The sequence below is a fragment of the Aythya ferina genome (assembly GCF_964211825.1).
Source record: "Aythya ferina genome assembly, chromosome: Z".
Classification (NCBI taxonomy): domain Eukaryota; kingdom Metazoa; phylum Chordata; class Aves; order Anseriformes; family Anatidae; genus Aythya; species Aythya ferina.
Window position 1 is genome coordinate 85,760,752 of NC_140299.1, and position 20,874 is coordinate 85,781,625.

General features: G+C 44.5%; 1 pseudogene across 1 annotated transcript; it reads left to right on the forward strand.

The window, feature by feature from the left end:
* Positions 1-1,489: 1,489 nt before the first annotated feature.
* LOC311427020 (delta-1-pyrroline-5-carboxylate synthase-like) lies at positions 1,490-10,166 on the forward strand (annotated as a pseudogene). The gene is made up of 6 exons: positions 1,490-1,674; positions 4,983-5,120; positions 5,241-5,425; positions 5,667-5,788; positions 7,566-7,752; positions 9,298-10,166. The product of its transcript is annotated as a delta-1-pyrroline-5-carboxylate synthase-like (transcript).
* Positions 10,167-20,874: the final 10,708 nt, after the last annotated feature.

Genomic DNA, 20,874 nt, shown 5'->3' on the forward strand with positions numbered 1-20,874 from the left:
ATCAGGGCACACACTTTGCTTCTAAAATAATAAAATTATTATGTCAATCATTAGGTATTCAGTGGGAATACCATACTCCGTGGCACCCACAAAGCTCAGGGAAAGTAGAAAGATTGAATCAAACACTAAAACAACACTTGGCTAAATTAATGATCGAGACACAAATGCCCTGGATGAAATGCTTACCATTGGCACTTTTAAACATAAGAACTAAACCACACAGTGAGAGCGGATTATCGCCATATGAAATGTTATATGGTATGCCTTATTCTCAAGGGATGCCTCTAGGAAAAATGTAGTTGAGGAGCGTAGCATCCAGAAATACGTAATTACCATTGGAAGGAGGTTACAAGAGCTAAGAGAAATTGGAATGATGGCTCAAACACCACCTTTAGGATTTGCTATTCATAAGATACAACCAGGAGACAAGGTCTTAATAAAAACCTGGAGGGAAGAATCATTGAGCCCCCGATGGGAGGGACTGTAAGTAGTAAGTTTTACTTACTACTGAAACAGCTGTGAGAACAGCGGAAAGGGGTTGGATCCACAGATCCAGAATAAAAGGACCAGTAACTACCGAAACCTGGAGGGTTGAGTCCACTCCTGGGGAACTGAAACTAAAGCTAAAGAAGAACTAATATTCTGGCAATGAGGCTCTGCATGAATTAAGGACGCCAAATAAAGGGGACAAGCCTAAAGGGAGGAAAGGGAGAAGGCAAGACCGGGGCAGGACCCTCCACTGCAGTGTGTATGGTCTACCGAGGGAGGCGATGGATATTGACTGCCGAGTGAGAGGGCCTCGACCGGACTTCTCCCACACTAAGGTGAGGTTGTCCCGAGAAAATAACGTAAGAACTTTTCTTTTTAAACCCATATAAAATTGTGATTCGTTTTCCAGGAGCTGGATCACCCCGGCAGGCTGAACGGTATCACAAGCCCAAATTGACCCTGAAAGTGGGCCCAACCCCTTGATTGAAGGCGTCTTGCCTATTATGATCCAGCTACATGGGCAGAAGACGGATCCTGGGGCTATAGGACCCCAATATATATGCTTAATAGAATAACTAGGTTACAAGCTGTAATGGAAATAGTTGTAAATAAAACCGGAGGTGCGCTTGGCTTAATTGCAAAGCAAAATACCAAGATGAGGACTACTTATCTACTTATGTATCAAAATCGCTTAGCTTTGGATTATTTACTAGCACAAGAAGAAGTCTGTGGAAAATCTAACCTTAGTAATTGCTGTTTAGAGATTAATGATGAAGGTGTTTCTTCCTAGTAGCTGGTAGAATGCTATGTTTTGGTTTAGGATGAGAAGAGCGCTGATAACATGCTGATGTTTTAATTGTTGCAGAGCCGTGCTTACACCAAGCCAAGGACGTTTCAGCTTCTCACTGTCCTGCCAGCGAGCAGGCTGGGGGTGCAGCAAGAGCTGGGAGGAGGGCTGGACTGCTCGGGGTTAGGCTGGGCATCGGACAGCTGGGCATCAGCGGTGGTGAGCAATTGCATTGTGCATCACTTGTTTCATACACATGAGTAGTAGTAGAACTATCATCATTATTGTCATTATTATTATTTATGATTATTTATTATTGTTATTTTCTTGTCTTTATCTCACCTCACAGGCTTCACTTTCCCATTTCTCTCTCCCATCCCAGAGAGGGAGGGGGTGAGGTGAGTGAATGGCCGTGTGGTGTTTAGCTGCCAGCTGGGTTAAACCACAACAGAAAGAAAAACTGTAAATGAACTTGTAAAAGAAATGAAGAAGATTGCACACGTCCCAGTTCAAACTTGGAATGGAATCGATCTAAGAAGATTATGGGAGGGGGCTTTATTGGCAGTGATTGTTTTGCTAAAATGAGGATGGTTGTATTGTGGATATGTGGAGAATTGTTAATAATTCCATGTTTAATACCTTCTATTACCAGACTGATACACTCCAGTTATACAAGGAATGCAAATATCTGCAGTACCTGTTGTGGGAATAGGAATGTTGTTTTTGCAGAGTTACGTTGTTTAGAGGGCAGGAATGTGGTACTGAGATATGCTTACAGTGATAAGAAAGCTTAGCAGGCAACCTTGTAAAATGCAGACAACCAGACTTCTTAGGACAATTAGGTGAAAATCACGGTGTCAAGTCAGACAAGCGAAGAAACATTACCACTCCAAGCAGGAAAAATGTCAAAAGAAATTTGAAATTTAACAGGCCGGCAAGTGAAGGCCATGCATTGTTTGTGAAGCATCGGATAGATGGTGAACCTGGATTACCCAGTCAGTGGGGAAACAGGGGAGGGTCCTGTCATCAAAAAGTATATAAACTGTGTTTTGGAACTAGTAGGTGCGCTCTCCTGCTTGTGGGGCGCCCGCCATTGCAATCGCGAACAAATTACTTCTTCACTGAGGTCCTCGCCTGGGCCTAAGTTACTGGCTACAGAGTTTCTCACACTGTTGACCCAGAACCAGGGAGAAGAGAAAACCCATTGCCTGACGATAATAAAAAGAAAAGAATATCCAAAATTGATACCAATTTGGCAAGTATTGACTCGATTGGAAAGGAAAACACGGATCAATACCATGAAAAAGGAGATGGGGGACTGTGAAATATGTTCATCTGATTCGTGTCAATATGGAACAATGCTAGGGCCTCATAATGAAATGTGACCTTCTGTCTTACATCCCCTTGTATAAATAACCACAAGTCCAAGAGAAACAGAGTGGTTAGTGTATATAGTTCTTGTATCTTGCAAACGAATGGTCTAGCAGTTTGTGTTGATAGAGGGTTTGAAGGGTAAACCTTGAGACTCGGGTCTGGGAGATAAGAGAATAGGGGGGAGTTTTTTGAGATAACTGCTGACTATTGCATGAGACACAACTTTCTGGCATCTGGCCCAGAGACTACTAAATAAGGGGAGGGGGGGGGGAAGCTGAAGAACGACTGAAGGACAAAACTTGTGAGGAAGACTACGAGCCTTCAGTATGAGCGACCCTCAGAGGGACCACTGGAGACTGATACGCATGCATCCGTGGGATGGTTCGGGTTCCGGGAAACTAATTATAATACCCCTGCCTTTTCCAAAAGTGGTGATGAATATGTATTAGCCTAGGAGCATAAAAACCAGCTGCCTGATGTAACTGGTGTGCGTCTTCGTGGAGCAGAGACTCCCAGCGCACCCAGTGCTGTTTGCTTACCTCTGTTCCTTTAATAAACTGTAAACTTTGATTGTAACCCTATTTGGGACTCAGTCATTTATAACAATATACAATAGCATGTTTGTCTCTAGTACTTACAAGGCGAAGTTCTGAGATCATATTTCACAGACTGCTTCTTACAGATTTCAAGAAATCCAATTGTTCTGAAGTACAGCCGTGCTCTATTACTATCTAAAGGGAACAAACTGTTTTCAAACCCATTACAGATTGGATGTTTTTTATTTATTTAAATAAGCTTGTCTCTGCAGCTTTCCTTCGTGATGCTGATCTTCGGAGAGGCAGATTGTTAACAAGATACAATCAAATTGCATTTTAATGTCTAGTTTTGTATGTTAAAGACACACAGTATCTGGGTACAGCAAGGTTCCACTAATTGACAAGGATCTTTCTGAAGTCTTCCTTATTTTTTCAGTATTCTTTTCAAATTGTGGACAGCAGGATGAGGTAGAATATCAAACACGGTGACTGTTTTTTACCCAGAGGACACTAGTAGGGAAAAGGAGTTGGTCTGAGTTGACCTTGACATGCTTAAGGGGTTGGTACATGAGAACCTCGTGAAGTTCAAGAAGGCTAAGTGCAAGGTTCACCACCGTCATCAAGGCACTCCCAAGAATGAATGCAGGCTTGTTGATGAGTGGATTGGGAGCAGCCCTGCAGAGAAGGACTTGGGAGTGTTGATGGATGAAAAGCTCTACATGAGCCAGCGATGTGCAGTTGCAAACCAGAAAGCCAGCCGTATCGTGAGCCACATCAAAAGTATGACCAGAAGGTCCAGGGAGGTGATTCTCGCTCTCTACTCCACTCCTGTGAGGCCCCACCTGCAGTGCTGCATTCAGCTCTGGGGACTCCAACATAAGAAATAAATGTGTTAGAGCAGGTCCAGAGCAGGGCCACGAAGTTGATGAGGGCTGGAGGACCTCTCCTATGAAGACAGGCTGAGAGAACTGGGGTTGCTTAGCCTAGAGAAGAGAGGGCTCTGAGGAGACCTTATAGTGGCCCTCTAGTACCTGAAGCAGGCTTCGGGTAAGCTGGGGAGGGACTTTTTGTCAGGGAGTGTAATGACAGGACAAGGAGTAATGGCTTTAAACTAAAAGGGTAGATGTAGATTAGAATAAAGGAAGAAATTGTTTACTATGGGTGGTGAGGCACTGGAACAGGCTGCTTGGGGAAGTTGTGAATGCCCCATCCCTGGAAGTATTTAAGGCCAAGTTGGATGGGGCTTTGAGCAATCTGGTCTAGTGGGAGGTGTCATAGAATCATAGAATGATTTGTGCTGGAAGGGAACTTGAAGGTCATCTACTCCCCCCTGCCATAGGCAAGGACACCTTCTGGTTATAAACGTAAAATCAGCGTGATTAAACAAAAGGCTTCTGTATAAGAGAGCACAAGTAAAATGTTCGTCGTAGGAAGAGCTCATTAGCTACTTCCAGCCAGAATGATTAGGGATAAGAGTTCTTGCATCTGAAATAGTTTCATACAGCTAGCGAATTTGTGCCAGAGCCTATGTTCAGGGTTTCCTTTGACTTACTGCAGTCTCCCTTTGCCAGTAGTACCCTGAAGCTCAAGTTTGTTTCTGAAACGTTAAGATACTTCATTTCTGGAGTTACACGTTCTGACTCGGAAAAAATTCTTGGTGCTGTATATTAATATTGAGTAAGTCAGCAGAATGCAAAATCCTGTTCTTACTCTATTTTGCAGATGTTATTCTCCCAGAGGAGTCAGATCACTTTGTTGTTGTTGTTGTTGTTGTTGTTTTAATTCCCTTCTGACAGGTGTCTTCTTTGGCCATAGCTAGCGGAAATGGCTTGCTAATAAAAGGAGGGAAAGAGGCAGCATACAGCAATCAAATCCTTCATCATCTGACTCAAGAAGCACTCTCCATTCATGGAGTCAAAGATGCAGCGCAAGTAGTAAGTGTCTAGAATTAAAGCAACAACTTTTGTGCTGTAGCATGTAGAAAAAGCACAGGCAGAGCTTGAGAATTTAGGCCATTGACTGTTTGTGTCACAACTTTCACGTGTGAATACAAGCAAGGAAGTGGAAGATGTCTGCCATTTGGAGAAGCTGGTAGATCTAATCATTCCACATGGTTCATCCCAGCTAGTCAGGAATATCCAGAAAGCTGCTAAGGGAATTCCAGTGATGGGACACGGTGAATGGATCTGTCATGTGTATGTGGACACAGATGCCAGCGTGGAGAAGGCCACATGAGTAAGTAAGCTGTGAGAGGGTGACTTGGATACCATGAGTGTAACTGAACTACACATTTGGAATATGTGGTATGGTTATAATATTATTATTATTATTATTATATTATTATATTAATATATTATTATTATATTATATTAATATATATATTAATATATTATTATAACCATACGTAATAATAATTCACGTGCTCTTCAAATTCTTTGTCATAAATGTTACGTAACCAATTGTTTACTCTTAAACCTCAGTCAGAGACTCAAAGTGTGAATATACTGCTGCCTGTGATGCTCGGGAAACACTCCTAATTCACTGAGACCTGCTGAGAACCCCGTTGTTTGATCAGATCATAGACACGTTGAGAGTAGAACAGGTTAGTCATTTATACTTGTGTTGGCTTTTGTTTTGTTTTATTTACTTGTTGTTCATTTTAGGAGCCCTTGGTCTTGCTGACATAGCCCTATGTAGTTTTATGATAACATAACACTTACGTTACCCACATGTCTCTTTGTACACCTTTGTACTCTTTTCGGAGAGCTTTCTTGGCTTCTCCATGCAACCCCAAGCTTTTCCATAGAAACGATCTGCAAGCAGCTTCTTTGGGGTGGCTGCATGCCATTGCTGGGATACAACTACTTCCTTTTACATAGAAAAAAATCATTCTCTGCCTTGGAAGAGCATTTCCCCAACCCTTTCTCTACTACTCTTAATTCTGACTTCCTGGCTGGCAACCTCCCGGACCCAAATACTATTCTGATTAAATCTATTAACTTACCTTCTTACCTCAGTCGTTTCCCATTTTATGTTTCTCCTCCTCTAATCTGCTTCATCCACATATTTTGAACATTTTGTCTCACTTGCCTTTATTCCCACCCATTTTCCCGCCCATTATTTCCCCCTCCCACTGTTCCACAGGAACAAAGGCCACTGTCCTACATAATTGCTTTGACATGCATAATGTTTTGTAGCAGAGATGCATCACGAGAGAAATATTTGTGAAGTACTTAAATTACACTCAAAACATGGATTTTTCACATAGCATTTCCATTTGGCAAATAGTGTATACAAGCAGTGATTGATGCAGGAAAACATGGTAAAATAGGTCATGTTCTGATAATGTTAAAGTCATATTAAGAGAAGCTTGCCAGATAGCTAGTCAGGAGCAAGTCCTCACTCGCTTGTGTTTTCTTTTTGTCTTTTTTTTTTTTTTAATGTCTGGTTTGGTTGTGTTTTGTTTTGTGTTTTTTTTTTTTTCATAGAATACCCTGAGTTGCAAAGGACCCATGAGGACTACCAAGTTCAACCCCTAGCTCCACACAGGACCACCCAGAAATCAGACCATGCATCTTGGAGCGTTGCCCAAACACTTCTTGAATTCCAGCAGGCTCAGTGCTGTGACCACTGTCCTGGGAGCCTGTTCCAGTGCCCTGCCACCTCTTGGTGCAGAACCTTTCCCTAACATCCAGCCTGACCCTCCCCTGTCACAGCTCTATGCCATTCCCTTGGGTCCTGTCGCTGTCACCTGAGAGAAGAGATCGGCACCTGCTCCTCCACTCCTCCCTCTCATTGTTAAGGTGTCTTAGCTGCTACGATTAAATTCAGAGATTGACGATGCATTAGATCTTCTTCATCAGGATCGTAAAATAACTGAAAGTCCTTGCCTTGTTTTGGGCCCAGTAACTCTTTTGTGTCTGAAACATACACTTTGGAGAGAGCGGGTGTCAGTTTACAAAAGAAAAGGATAAAAACAGGTAAGGTCTTTTGTAGGGGAGACTTGCAAACCTGGAAATATCTGCCTTCCTCGAAACTCCCCTCCCCTCATTTTATATTGCTGACTTTGACATTATATGGCATAGGCTATCCCTTTGGTTAAGTTTGAATCGGTTGTGGTTATGTGCTCTCCTAACTTTTAGCAGACCCTCGGCCTTCTCACTGTGGGGGGAGAAGAGAAAGCCTTGGAATTGTGTGAGCACTGTTTAGCAACAGCCAAAACAGTGGTTTGTTTAAGGCAAAAATCCAAAATGTAGCAGTATAGGGACTGCTATGAAAAAAATTAACTCTATCCTAGCTATACCCAGAACAACAAGCTGCACTTTTTGCCTGTTACGCATTGGTACAATCTACAGCACAAAATACTTCTGGTATTGCAGGTGAAGATTCATGCTGGCCCAAAGTTTGCCTCTTACTTGACATTCAACCCCTCAGAAGTGAAATCTCTCCATGACGAACATGGAGATCTGGAGAGCTGCATTGAGGTTGTGGACAGTGTACAAGAGGGTGTCGAACATATCCACAAGTATGGAAGTTCTCACCTGGATGTTACCGTCACGGAGAATGGTTTGCGACCAATCTGTTCCCTTAAGCTTCTGCTTTGGTTTCACTGTGGGATCTTGTTATTAGCATAACTACTTACATTGCAGTAGTTTCTCTTATCTTGGTTCTGTAGTGAGCATAATCAGCTGGAACCCTATGAGCTAAATCTATCTGTAGTTGTGTTTAATTCAAGGAAAACATGTTGTGTGCCCTTATTCCAGGAGGTGAGGGCATGTGTTTGAGCAACTGGCCAACGACAAGTCAACGCATGCTCTTGTCAGGCAGATTGCTTTATGTTCCTGTATTGTACAGACTTACCACATCAGACAGTTTTGCAGAAACATCTCCTGAATCCTGGAGACGTCTTTAGGCCTCTGAAGGAGGAAGAGGTGAGCTTCTATAGAGGGAATATGTACTGTAGGAAAGATCAGACTATATACATTTTGTCTTCCCAGGTTGCTTTTAAGCCTTGCAAACAAGGACCACAAGTGTTTTTCTCCATCTCTCCCAGTCCTTTATTTCCCAGTTCCGCATCTGTAGCGTAAAAGCTGCATGTATCTCAGTTCCCAGTTTCTTGCTCCTTTGATGCCGCGAACTTCTGTTTCTATGCGCCACTCTGTGCTTCTTCCACTCCTCTGCATGAGGTTTGAACACTCTGCCACTTCAAAACGTAGCTAGAACTGCTCCCAGCCAAAGGATGACTCTCCATACAAGGCTAAAACTTCTGAGAGTCAGCTACAGTAAGGTCATTTTGATTTGTGGCTCATCAGTGTGAGATTCAAGCAGGCATCTGTTTCTGTACCTTCTGCAGAAATTAAACGAGTAGCACCGAAAGGCATGCATTTGATACTGTAAGCCACTACCTGGTGCACTAGTGATTTACTTGGGTGTGTACTGGAGATAGAGTTCATCTTTAGCATTCGTCCTGTTGCTCTGGGCAACTGACTTGCAGCTTACAGCCTTACAGAGAAAGGCATCCTCCAGAGTACTAAGGCTCGTACAACTCTGCTTGAGGTTGCTCCAGTCTCACATGTTCTGTGTTGAACTGGGTTAGTTAGCTGACTTCATGTGGTGTTTCGGCATTCTCTTTCCCAAATACTATTTTCAGTATAAACTTAATATAGGACTTTCTATTAATTTCCATTAATTCCATTATGATAGGACTTTCCATGTTCTTTATAGAACAGTTCCATGTATCCATTGAGATAATGTAGAGCTGAACATGTAGTTTAACTGTCTGACTGCAAAATGTAGCTCGGGGCTGCTGTCACTTCTTCCCAGTCATACAACTATCCCTGTTTGCGAGGTCTAGGCTGTAGTAAGAATTAGACGTCTTTTCACTTCTTGTCTTTGCAAGCTTCTTGTAATATTTACAGTTGTGTCTATGTGATAAACATATTACAAAGAAGGTGTGTATGAACATGCTTTAATCCAGGCTGTTAAATACTGTCTGATAATGTTGCAGGTGAAAGTTCTGTTCTTGTATCTCTTCACGGTATGAGGCTGTGCCTATTGGACTGCATGATCACTCTGTACTGTATCCTATTTTCTTCTCTGCCTCTTTTTCAGAGAAAACAGTGGAGTTCTTCCTCCAGCATGTGGACAGTGCTTGGAATGCCAGTAACCGATTCTCTGATGGATAGAGATTTGTACTCTGTATGTGCCTGTGGTGTGCAGGCAGCTAAGCACCACAAAGCCGTTTGCTCCCTCAGCAGTGTGGGAGGAAGGAAAGACTGGAACAAAACTGAGTATCAGTTACCTAAGTAAACAGGTGCACATACTAGGAAGTGCAGAAGACAAGGGAAACATTAATTCCTGAGGTAGAAACTACTAGAAATCGCTGTAGCAGGCTTGAACATGCAGTGCTCTGTGTGTTAAAAAATTGTGTTTAGGGTTTTATAAGATCACACAATAGTCTGTTTAAGAAGAGGAAAAAGAAAAACAAAAAAGGATATAGGAATGGAATCCTGACTAATTTAGTTCTTATTGTTCAAAGGGTAAACCCTCAAACAAATGTACGATGTATGTAAGACACACGTAGCTTTCTGGCTTCTTTCTCTCTAAAAGTGAAGCTGAAACTGACAGAAGTATAAACATTCCAATTTAGAATAAAGCTCCTCTGATCAGAACAGGTAAAAATAACTTCTGACACTTGGGGAGGAGTGAAGGAAGGGAGGTGAATGACTGCTTCTACATAAAGATGCAGGGCTATATAGTACAAAGTTGAATATCTTCTGAGGATCAACTACCTTTACCTTGTGTGTTTTCTACAGGTGATGAAGTTGGAATTAGTACTTCTCGTATCCATGCACGCGAACCAGTGGGAATTGAAGGACTCTGAACTACAAAGTGGTTATTGACAGGGGACAATCATGTTGTTTCTGACTTCTCAGAGCACGGGAGCATGAAGTAGCCCCATGAGAGCCTACCTCTCCCTCAGAGAAATACCGAGGACATTGAGAAAACTCATCAATAAAATGTTTATTGAAGACGTTCAGGCTTCAGGGTACTCTTTGGGGAAAGAGATTTGCTTTTCAGCTCTGAGATCATTGTTCTTGGTCATTGTGCAGTACAATGAATATGAAGTGATCCCATCCGTGACACGCATTATTTGTTGCTGTCTCTTACTGTTTCCTTAGATAGTATCTGCAAACTGACCTTGCTTTTGCCAGAGAGGTTTCTTTAAAACATACAGATACCATAAGGAAAAGTTGAAATATCTGCTGCGTTCTGTTCATGCCCTTGCTCCCCTCCAGCAAAGATGCCTGGTGGTAGAGTGTAATTTTTTTTCCCTGTCTTTAATCTGAACACCTGTCTTGGTGAACAAACTCGGTAGCTTTCCTTTAGTCATGTGACCACAGCAGCTCTTGAAAGCTCTAAAGCTTTAAGACACTTACTGTCTTTGTTTGATCACTCTGTGATTCCTATGCATTTGGAACGTATATTTCATTAATGTTTTGACCAAGCAACCTTTTTTATCTAATTTCTTTGTATTTTTGACAACTGTAGATAAATAGCGCAACTGTATACGGTGTGAATTTTGTTACCTCTGTCCACCAGACATTTATTTCTCATGGGTTTTCTGTGAAATGTAATCCCTCCAAACCCGTCATCCAGATGCAATACTACCTTGAAGTTTAAAAGAAGCTCTGAATAAATGCTGCCTTTTGCGTACTGGAACAAAGGAACTCACGTGTGCATGCTGCAGCCAGGGCTCAGTGAAGCCCTCCATAGGTCAGGGTGGTTGGAGTGTCAAGGTGCATGGGGAGGGAGTGGAATGGTGCCACACTGCAAATGCTGGCAGGGCAGGGAGTGGGATGGGTGCAGCCTGCACAGGGACATTCTCTCCTGTGCATCCGTTTCTTGCTGCTAACTTGCCTCTGCATGCTTTGTTGACTGCTGGCGTGTGCGTGGTACTCAGGAGCCAACATAGTGGCACACAGGACCTATCCGGGCATCTGGGTGTCTGCTGGGTAGCCATGTTACCGCACTCACCCATTTAGGACCATTGCACTCTACTCTGCAACCCTGAGAAAGCCATTATGCCCCACGCTCCTCTTGTGCTTCTATGCTCTCCTGAGACTTTGTGACAACTGCTTGCACTGCAACCACAACTGGTACTGCCCATCAATGATAAAAGCACTGATACTGCAGCACCCAGTACTGCACGCCTGCAGTAGCGTTCCCTGCAATTCCTCTGTCCAGCTACCACTGTTACTCCTTCCTCTGTCCCACTCGTCTCTTGATCTTTTTTGATTCCTCTGCCCTTCTCAGTGTCTGTCTTCCTCTATCCTTTCCCCTGGTCTCATAACATCTAATCTAACTCCCCTCCTTCTCTTTTAGTTTGGAAACTTCCTTGCCCTGTCATTATCTGTCTGAGCAAAAAGTTGCTCTCCAACTTTTTTTATAAGCCACCTTTAGGCACTGAAAGGCGGCAATTAGCTCTCCCTGGAGCTTTTTCTTCTCCGTGATGAACAACTCCAGCTCTCTTGGCCTGTGTTCAGAGGGGAGAATCCCCATCATTTGTTCTAACTTTCGTTGGGTTAACCATTTCCATTAATGAGGGAACGGTTAAGGCAATTACTCCACAACTACCCAAAGCAGCGATAGTGAGAAGCCCACTTCCAGCATCCATTTCCCATGCAGGGACAGATGGACACCGCTTAATGTCTTGCCCCACAGGAGAAGGGGAGTCGCCGCCTGTCCGTGTTGTTTTTTGTTTTTTTTTGTTTTTTGTTTTTTTTTTTTTTTTCTTTTTTCTGCGAGTGATATTATTACATTGTTTATTTACATGTTTTTGTTTTTGGTGTGTAATCTGTTATGCTCCTAGATTTTTCTTCCTGTGTAAAAGAAAGGTTGAGCTACTTCCAGCTGAAAAAGTTTCGGTTACTTGCTTGATCATATTGTTCTTTCAATATTCAAAGCTGAAGCAAAAGCATGGGGATTGCTGCTTCTAGAGAAACACCAGTTCTCTCACTAGAGTACAACGCTTTCTCAAAAACATGACAGGCCATTAGCTCAGGGTAGCGATCATGCAGCTTATCGGTCACAGTGCGCACAAGAGCATCAGGTCCCCCTCTCGTCACAGAGCCTGTCCGTGGTGTCTCCACTCCACTCTGTGCCCCATCCCGTTCCTTAGAGTCAGCACACGGATATCTCCTACTGCGACAGCATGTAATGTTGGAGGCGTTGGAAGTCCTGATCCATCCATTCGGAGCAGGAGACTGTGTTTTGATGCAAATGTGGAAAGAATCGAAGCTGCAACGTGAGTGGGAAGGACTGTTCCAAGTGCTCCCGACTCCTGAGATGGCAAGAAGAACGGCTGAGAAAAGTGCCTGTTCTCGTCCTGGTCTCCATTCTGCCAACCTGCTCCTTTTCATTCCTTCTTTCTGCTTCTTTATTGATGACATAACTTCGTCACATCGTGTTGCCTTCCTTTTTTTTTTTTTTTTTTTTTATCTTGAGGGCAGGCTCCCCTCCTATACCCTTCTCTCCACAGCAGTTCTTTTCAAAACAACTTTTCATTGGTCAAACAACTTTGCAAATAACAGTAACAGTAAACACCCAGAAACTTCCATGCCTCAATGGCTGGAGAACAAGAAACCCGAGACTGCATGCAGTCTCCTGAATCACCCTTCTCTGTTCCCTCTAAACTCTTTTACATTCCTGATGGCCTCATCGAGAAGAGTCTAGTGTTAGGGTGGTGTTAGTGTCTAGTGTGGGGCTTTCCAACCCCCATGGCCACCCTCCCAAATCTTCCCCTTCTTTATTAATATCAACCATTTTCTTGACATGAATTACCACTCCATATATAACACTTCCAATTAGGTGGTAAATTCTTCCTTGCCCTCCCATCACCACATAGCCACCAATACCCTATACCTAATTTTCACCCACTTTCCAAAGATCCATCCACTCCAGACTCCTTATCAGGGTCGTATGCTACTTGGATAGTAATATTACAAAATGACCTTAAATTGGCTAGATTATATCCCCCTGCATTTCCCGGTTTTGAACAGTCAGGTTCCCGACCAAAACTAAGCCCCAGATCACGCAAGATCTTTTGTTCACTGCCATCATTGACCCCCATACACCGACTTTTAACAGTAACGTTTCCCGTGCTTGTAAAGCAAATTTCGGTCCCTCAGGGAGGGTATAATTTACCCTTTCCACTCCCCAACATTGAGCGGACCACGTCTGATTAGTCTATATAATGCATTGTTCCAATTTCTGGAGGGTATCCCATATAGCGGGATTTCCATATTGCCCCTCGGAAGTGCAGTACATATCCAACAGTCAGATAAATTTAAAGATCGGGCGACTCTTTCAGGTATGTTTACATTCGAGTTTTCCTTCCATGCTTGAGCTGATACAATAGTTACAAGCAATGTCCAAAGTCCATACGTGTTGCCTTTTCAATTTCAACTTATTGGGTCCCATCGTTTCAAGTGTCCATGGACCTTGCGTTGACTTCTTGATTCTCATGTGGTGAATCCAAGCAGGTTGTTCTTTAATTTTTACTGCGGTGTATGATGTAAGCAGCACCTGAAAGGGTCCTTCCCACTGGGGTTCCAAAGTTTATTTCTGCAAGAGACTTTACATACATAGATGTATAATCTCCAGGTTGTACATTGTGTATAGGTCTATCCAAAATGCTACTCCGGGTTCCAGCTACATATTTTCCAATTTTGTCTAATTGTTTCCCTAATGCCACCATATAGGATGTCATAATTTTGTCTCCTGCTTGTGCGGACATCCCCTTCTGTATTCCATAGGGTTGTCCATACAGGATTTCAAAAGGGCTCAGTCCCTCCTTTGCTCTTGGCCTTGTTCGTATGCATAAGAGGGCCAAAGGAAGAGACTGAGGCCAGGCCAGATTCGCTTCCTGTCCCAACTTTACAGTCTGTTGTTTGATCAAGTGGTTCGTCTTTTCTACCTGGCCACTTGACTGAGGGCGATATGGGGTATGAAGTTGTCAATCTATACCTAGATGGCGGCTGATTTGTTGCACTATTCTTGAAATAAAAGGCGGTCCCCTGTCAGAGGATATAGTAGCTGGTACCCCAAAACGTGGTATTATTTCCTGTATTAGTATTCTTACCACCTCCCTAGCCTTGGCTGTTCTGGTAGGAAACGCCTCTGGCCAACCTGAAAAGGTGTCAGTTAATACCAGCATGTATCGGTACCCCCCTTTTCTTGGGAGTTCCAAAAACTCAATCTGCCATTGTTGTCCAGGCCCGTTACCTTTTCCAATTTGGCCTATCCCTAATTTTGGAGTATTTTTGGGATTAGTCTGGAGGCAAAGGTCACACTGCTGAGTCAGTTGTCTCGCAGTGGTTCCTTGCTACAATTTCTCTGATCCAATGTTTATATAAGGCTTCAGTCCCCCAGTGCCTCTTTCTATGTTCCTCTCTTATCAAGGGCCATATCATATAAGAGGGAATAATCATTTTCCCTTGGGGTAAGAGCCCACCCTTCCTCGTTATAGGAACCTGCTAGATCAGTAATTAATTTCTGATCTTCCTTGGTATATTTGGGCTTACTTTCTAGGGAGATTTGCCCACTGGGGATCAGGGCCCCTTCTGTTTTTACCTCCCTTTTGGCTGCATGTTTTGCCTCTCTGTCTGCTGTCGTGGTTCAGCTCGAGTGGGCAGCCGAGCTCCACCACAGCCGCTCTCTCACTCCCCCTCCTCAAAGAGGAATGGGGAGAAAACATGTGAAAATGGCTCAAGGATTGAGATAAGGACGAGAAAATCACGCAGTAATTATTGTAACGGGCAAAACAGACTCGGCATAAGGAGATAGTAAGATTTATTGCCTATTACTAACAAGCGAGAGAAGTGAGAAAACAAAGGAAAAAGCAAACCAAAAGCACCTTCCCCCCCATCCACCCTCTTCCACCTCCTCCCCCCGAGCGGCACAGGGGAACGGGGGAATGGGGGTTATGGTCAGTCTACAGCACTTCTTCTCTGCCGCTCCTTCTCGGTCACTCTCGTCCCCTGTGCTGTGGGGTCCCACCCATGGGATGCAGTCCTTGATGAACTGATCCGGCGTGGGCTTCCCACAGGCAGCAGCTCTTCCAGAACTGCTCCAGATATGGGTCCGTACCACGGGGTCCATCCCTCAGGAGAAAACTGCTCCAACCTGGCTCCCCTACGGGCAGCAGCTCCTGCTGGGTCACCTGCTCCTGCGTGGGCTCCTCTCCACGGGCTACAGGTCCGGCCCGGAATCTGCTCCGGCAGGGGTCTTCCACAGGCGGCAGCCTCCGTCGGTGCAGGGCCACCTGCTCCACCGTGGTCTCCTCCACGGGCTGCAGCGTGGAACCCTGCTCCACCGTGGTACTCCATGGGCTGCAGGGGGACATCCTGCTTCACCATGCTCCTCACCACAGGCCGCAGGGGACTTCTGCTCCGGCGCCTGGAGCACCTCTCCCCCTCCCTCTACACTGACCTTGGCACGTGCAAGGCTGTTCTCTCACTCCCTTGACTCTCCCGGCTGCTGTGTGGCGCAGCGTTTTTTCCCTGTCTTAAATATGCTCTCACAGAGGCGCAAAACAACATCACTTATTGGCTCGGATCTGGAAAACAATGGGGCCCTTCCCGAACATGGGGCAGCTTCTAGATCTTTCTCACAGAAACCACCCCTATGGCTCCCTGCTACCAAAACCTTGCCACGTAAACCCACTACATCTGCCAGCTCATTTCCTTTTTCCAATTCTGAGTTTGCTTTTTGGTGTGCTCTGATGTGCACGATTGCCACTTTCTCAGGGAGTTGAAGTGCTTCCAACAACTTCAAGATTACTTTTGCATGCTTGATATTTTTGCCATGCAAATTCAGTAATCCCCTCTCCTTCCAGATCACTCAATACGCATGTACAACCCCAAAGGCATATTTTGAGTCTGTATAGATGTTTTTGATTTTGTCTTGGGCCAATTCCAAGGCTCGGGTCAGATCAATTATTTCCACCTTTTGTGCAGGGGTGTTCGCAGGTAAAGGCCCGGATTCTACTGCCTCTTTACAAGTGGTAGCTGCATAACCATTGTGTCGTTTGCCACTTACGACTTAGCTGCTCCCATAAGTGAACCAGTTTTCTGTGTCTTCCATAGGATTGTCTTTCAGATCTGGACGGCACGAATATACTGCTTTGATGGTTTCCAGACAGTTGTGATGCACTGGGTCCCTTGTGTTCCCACTGAGAAAAGAAGCTGGATTGACAATGTTGGTGACTACAATTTCCACATCATCCTGTTCCACCACTGTAGCCTGATATTTCAAAACTCTTTGTGGGGAGAGCTAATGTCCACCTTCTGCTTCCAGTACTGCAGATACCGTATGGGATGCTAACACGGTTATTTTCTGGCCCAAGGTAAATTTTTCGGCCTCCTGGATGTTTAGTACTATGGCCGCAACCGCTCACAAACATCCAGACCATCCCTTTGCAGTTGTGTCCAATCGTTTGGAGAAATAAGCAACTGCCCTACGGTATGGGCCCAGGTCTTGTGCTAATATTCCCAGGGCAATCCCCTGCTTCTCGTGGGAAAAAAGGTAAAATGGCGTACTCACATCTGGGAGTCCCAAAGTTGGAGCTGACGTCAGGGCCTTCTTCAGTAGCTTGAAAGCTTGTATTGCTTCCTTGTTCCATTGAAGGCATTTCTGTTCAGTAGTCGTGAGTGCATACAGGGGTTTAACAAGCAGTCCGTAATTCTAAATCCATAGATGGCACCACCCGCTCATACCCAAAAAGGTCCATAGTTCCTTCACTGTTTGTGGTCTTGGAGTTTGGAATATTGCCTCTTTTCGAGCCTGTCTCAAGGTCCTTTCCCCAGCACTGATTTCATATCCCAAATAGGTTACCTGTTCTTGTACTACTCGGGCCTTTTTCTTAGATACCCTGTACCCTTGGAGTCCGAGAAAGTCTGGCAGATTCACCGCCCAAGTCAGGCAGGTGTTCCTTGTTCTAGTAGCAGTCAGAATATCATCAACATATTGCAGCAATTTCCCTTCTCCTGGTGGGGCCTCCCAGGATTCAAGATCTTTCGCTAACCGATTTCCAACTATTGTGGGGCTATTCTTGAAGCCTTGGAGTAACACCGTCCAGGTGAGTTGGGTCCTACGCCCACTCTTGGGGTTTTCCCATTCAAATGCAAATCTTTTCTGGCTGGCTTCATGGAGAGGGAGGCAAAAGAAGGCATCCTTTAAGTCAAAAACTGTAAACCAGGCTAGTTCTGGTGTTAATACAGTTATTTATTGCCCGTAGATCCTGGACCACCCTATATGACTCATCCGGCTTGTGGACAGGTAATATAGGGGTATTAAAATTGGATTCACATTCCCTCAACAATCCTACTTACACTTTTATTATTGGTCGAATTCCTTCCCTATCTTCCTGCTTTAGAGCGTACTGCTCGATCCTCACTGGCTGCTTTCCCTCCTTGAGCCGAATCTCAACACGTGGGGCATTTTTAGCTCTCCCAGGTTCATCAGTAGCCCATACGCCTGGGTATACCTGGTTTACGACTTCTTCATTAACTTGTCCTTCCATTGGCAGGTTGACTAGGGCTAAACTCATTACCCGTATATATTGTTGATCCTTTACCTCCAGAGTAATCTCCCCTTTTTCAAATTTTATTACTGCTCCTAATTGCTCTAATAAATCTCTACCTAAGAGTGCCCTTGGGGAGTTAGGCATATATAAAAATCTGTGTATGCCCCATTGTTTCCCTAACTTGTACTTCAAAGGTTGACAAAAATAAGCCTTTTCAGGTCGATCGGTTGCACCTTTTACCCTAACATAATCATTCCCTAAAGCCATTAATGCTTGATTTAGAACTGAATATGTTGCCCCCATACCAATAAGAAAGTTCACTTCCGTTTCTCCCCTATCTTCATTATAACCAGTGGAGGATCCGTTAGGGTAGATTCCCCAGGTCCCCGTTATTTCTGCCAAAATCAGGGGCTGATTACCCTAGGAAAAGGCTAGTCAGTTTGTTCTCTGAATCCGAGAGATCTGGGTCCGAATATTTTTCATTTATTTTTTTTTCCATTACATTTCAAAGTTGGTCCAAAAATTCCATAGGGGTTTCTTTTGGACCTTGTTGGAAGCATATTCTCAATTCCCAATTCAAACAGATTCGAGTATTAACTTAACTTCATAATTTTCGGGATGATTAGGGTCGCAGTGGGGTCGGTCAGGGGAATGCAATTGTCAACAGTTCCCTGAGCGGTCCCATTGGCAATCTGAGCTTGCACATGAACTCAGGTTGTTTTAAGAGTTAACTGCTTTTCTGTTTCCATAACAACTCTCTCTGGGACCCATCATGATCCCTTTGCCCCAGAGGGCTAACACCTGTGATTTTGAGATCTCAGCCTGGGGCTGAGACAGAGCTTCTAAAATTCCTACATCCTCTTTCCCTGCTCATTCAACTTTAAACACCTTTAACACCTTCAACAACCCTTTTATCACTTCCTTTATCTTTCTCCAGCCTGTACTTTTCTAATGCCAACACCAAAGGCTCAGTCAAGGGCCAATTAACTCCGCTCCTTTTCTCTCTAAGATGCTGAAACAACATATCTGTATACTACATTTCATCTTATTTTCCTTCTCTCCTCAAAGGACTTTATTGACTGTAATAAAGGACATATTGACCGTAATACGGTGTTATGATTAATAGTTCCATCGTGGGGCCACTCCTCTCCATCCTCTAGTTTATAAAGTGGCCACCACTGATTACAATATTTGATAACAGTTCTTTTACTCTCTGTCCCCCCTCTTCCCATTATATCCCTCCAATGTGTTAGTATACATTCTAGGGGGCTTTTCCGCGGGATTTCTTTGCTTTGACCTTTTCCCATTCTAATCTATAGCAGTTAATATTGCACCATTTTCCTAGGAGCTCTTTACTAGTCAATCCCAATCCCTCCAAAATCCACAATATATAGAGATACACAAGTAAAATCAGACCACTGTAAATTAACTGCCTGTAGACAATTACACTGAGGACATTTAAACCCGACGAGCAGATAATATGCCTGGGCAAATTTCGTTCCCTTAGGCATACACCTCAATGGCAGTTCTTATATTATATTTACATATTCACATATTAACATATGTTTAAAAGAACACCTTAACAAAAATGCCCGGGCCTTTACATATACAACAACATACAGTTATTATTCCAATTAGAATTATTCCCCAGCAGCTGCAAACATTATGCCAGTTACCATTAAAGCTCGCCTACCCTCCTCCCGTCTCTTCTATGATCTTCAGGATGTTCCTTGTGGTTCCTAGAACCAGGGTATGGCAGCTTCTACTCTAAACCCCTTTTGGCCGCTCTATCGGCCACCTCCGTTTGGCCACTCTACCGGCCACCTCCCAGGACGCCTTCAGGGTTCGTGTTGCACGCTAGACATCTCTATGTGGCTTATCGACCTCCCCGGCCAATTGGCTTACCTTAATTAAGGTGTACCGTTTGCCCGCAACCACAGGAACTTCCTGTATCCCTGCAGTGAGTGGCTGGGAGAGGAGCTCCTCTGAGAGAGAAAAAGGGGCTCGGGGCGCGCCTAGGAGGTCTGCTCCACAGTCGATCCTGCAGCCGAACAGAGTCCTCCTGCCTGGCTCGCCAAACTCATGCGCAGAAAAGACTCCACAACCATAGGGTTGCGATCCTGGGGTGTCATGGCATACCGCTACTTGTGTTTGGGGAGCTGGTCAGAGCACCCACCTCCATTTCTGTTTATGGTGGCTGAGTTTGTTCAAGTAATCCCTGACTTGATACCTGTCCCCTGCTGGTGGTTCTGCGGAGTCCTGCCTTTAGGCACAAAGACCCAGGACCAGCCCTTCAGAAACCCACACTGGCTACTTCTGATCCCTCCGTTTTCTCGCATGTCAGCTGCAGCGCCTTCCCTGGCCCAGGCTCAGTGCTCATCACAGCAATGGCTGACATCCCAGCAGAAGCCAGCCCGCTCTCTTTGGGCGCTACCTCAATGCATGACTTTGCTCACTTTGGCCCCTCCAGCTCTCTCCCCACTCCCGGTGCAAGGACGGAGTGAGAGAGCAGCTGTGTGGTGCTCAGCTGCCCACTGGGCAGCCAGCATGGGGCACGAAGGATTTGAGATAACAGCATCACTGGCGATCACCTGATTTTCACCTACGTAGAAGCAAGCAGCTCCAACGCAGCCGTGTACCTACTGCTCCATGGGATGCTACTATGCAGTCTAACCCCTCATGGTTCTGAACTACCCCTGCTGATAAGGATGTGACCTCCTGTAGCGCTGAGGTGATAGAATCTGCCGGAACATTAGTAATTTGCTCCACTGTAGCGGACGTTTAGTAAAGCATGTTGTGTTAAAGGATAAGGAAGTTTGGCAGGACCTAAACCCCCTTGCGTTCCAACTTGTCCTCAGATATCAGAGGGGCTGGGGGTGGCTGGGTTTGGATTCTGAGCGATGCCCTGTTTGGAACTATAAATCCAGTTGTATTCAATAGACTAAATTATCGTGATCATGGATGCACATATCGTGTAATACACTTTCAGTCTAGTAAATGACTGGTGTAGTTTATTGGAGCAACACGAGCACAGGTTCTTTTGGATTGCCGCTGATGAAGACTCTGTCTGCAAAGCACGTGCAAATACCAAGAATATGACT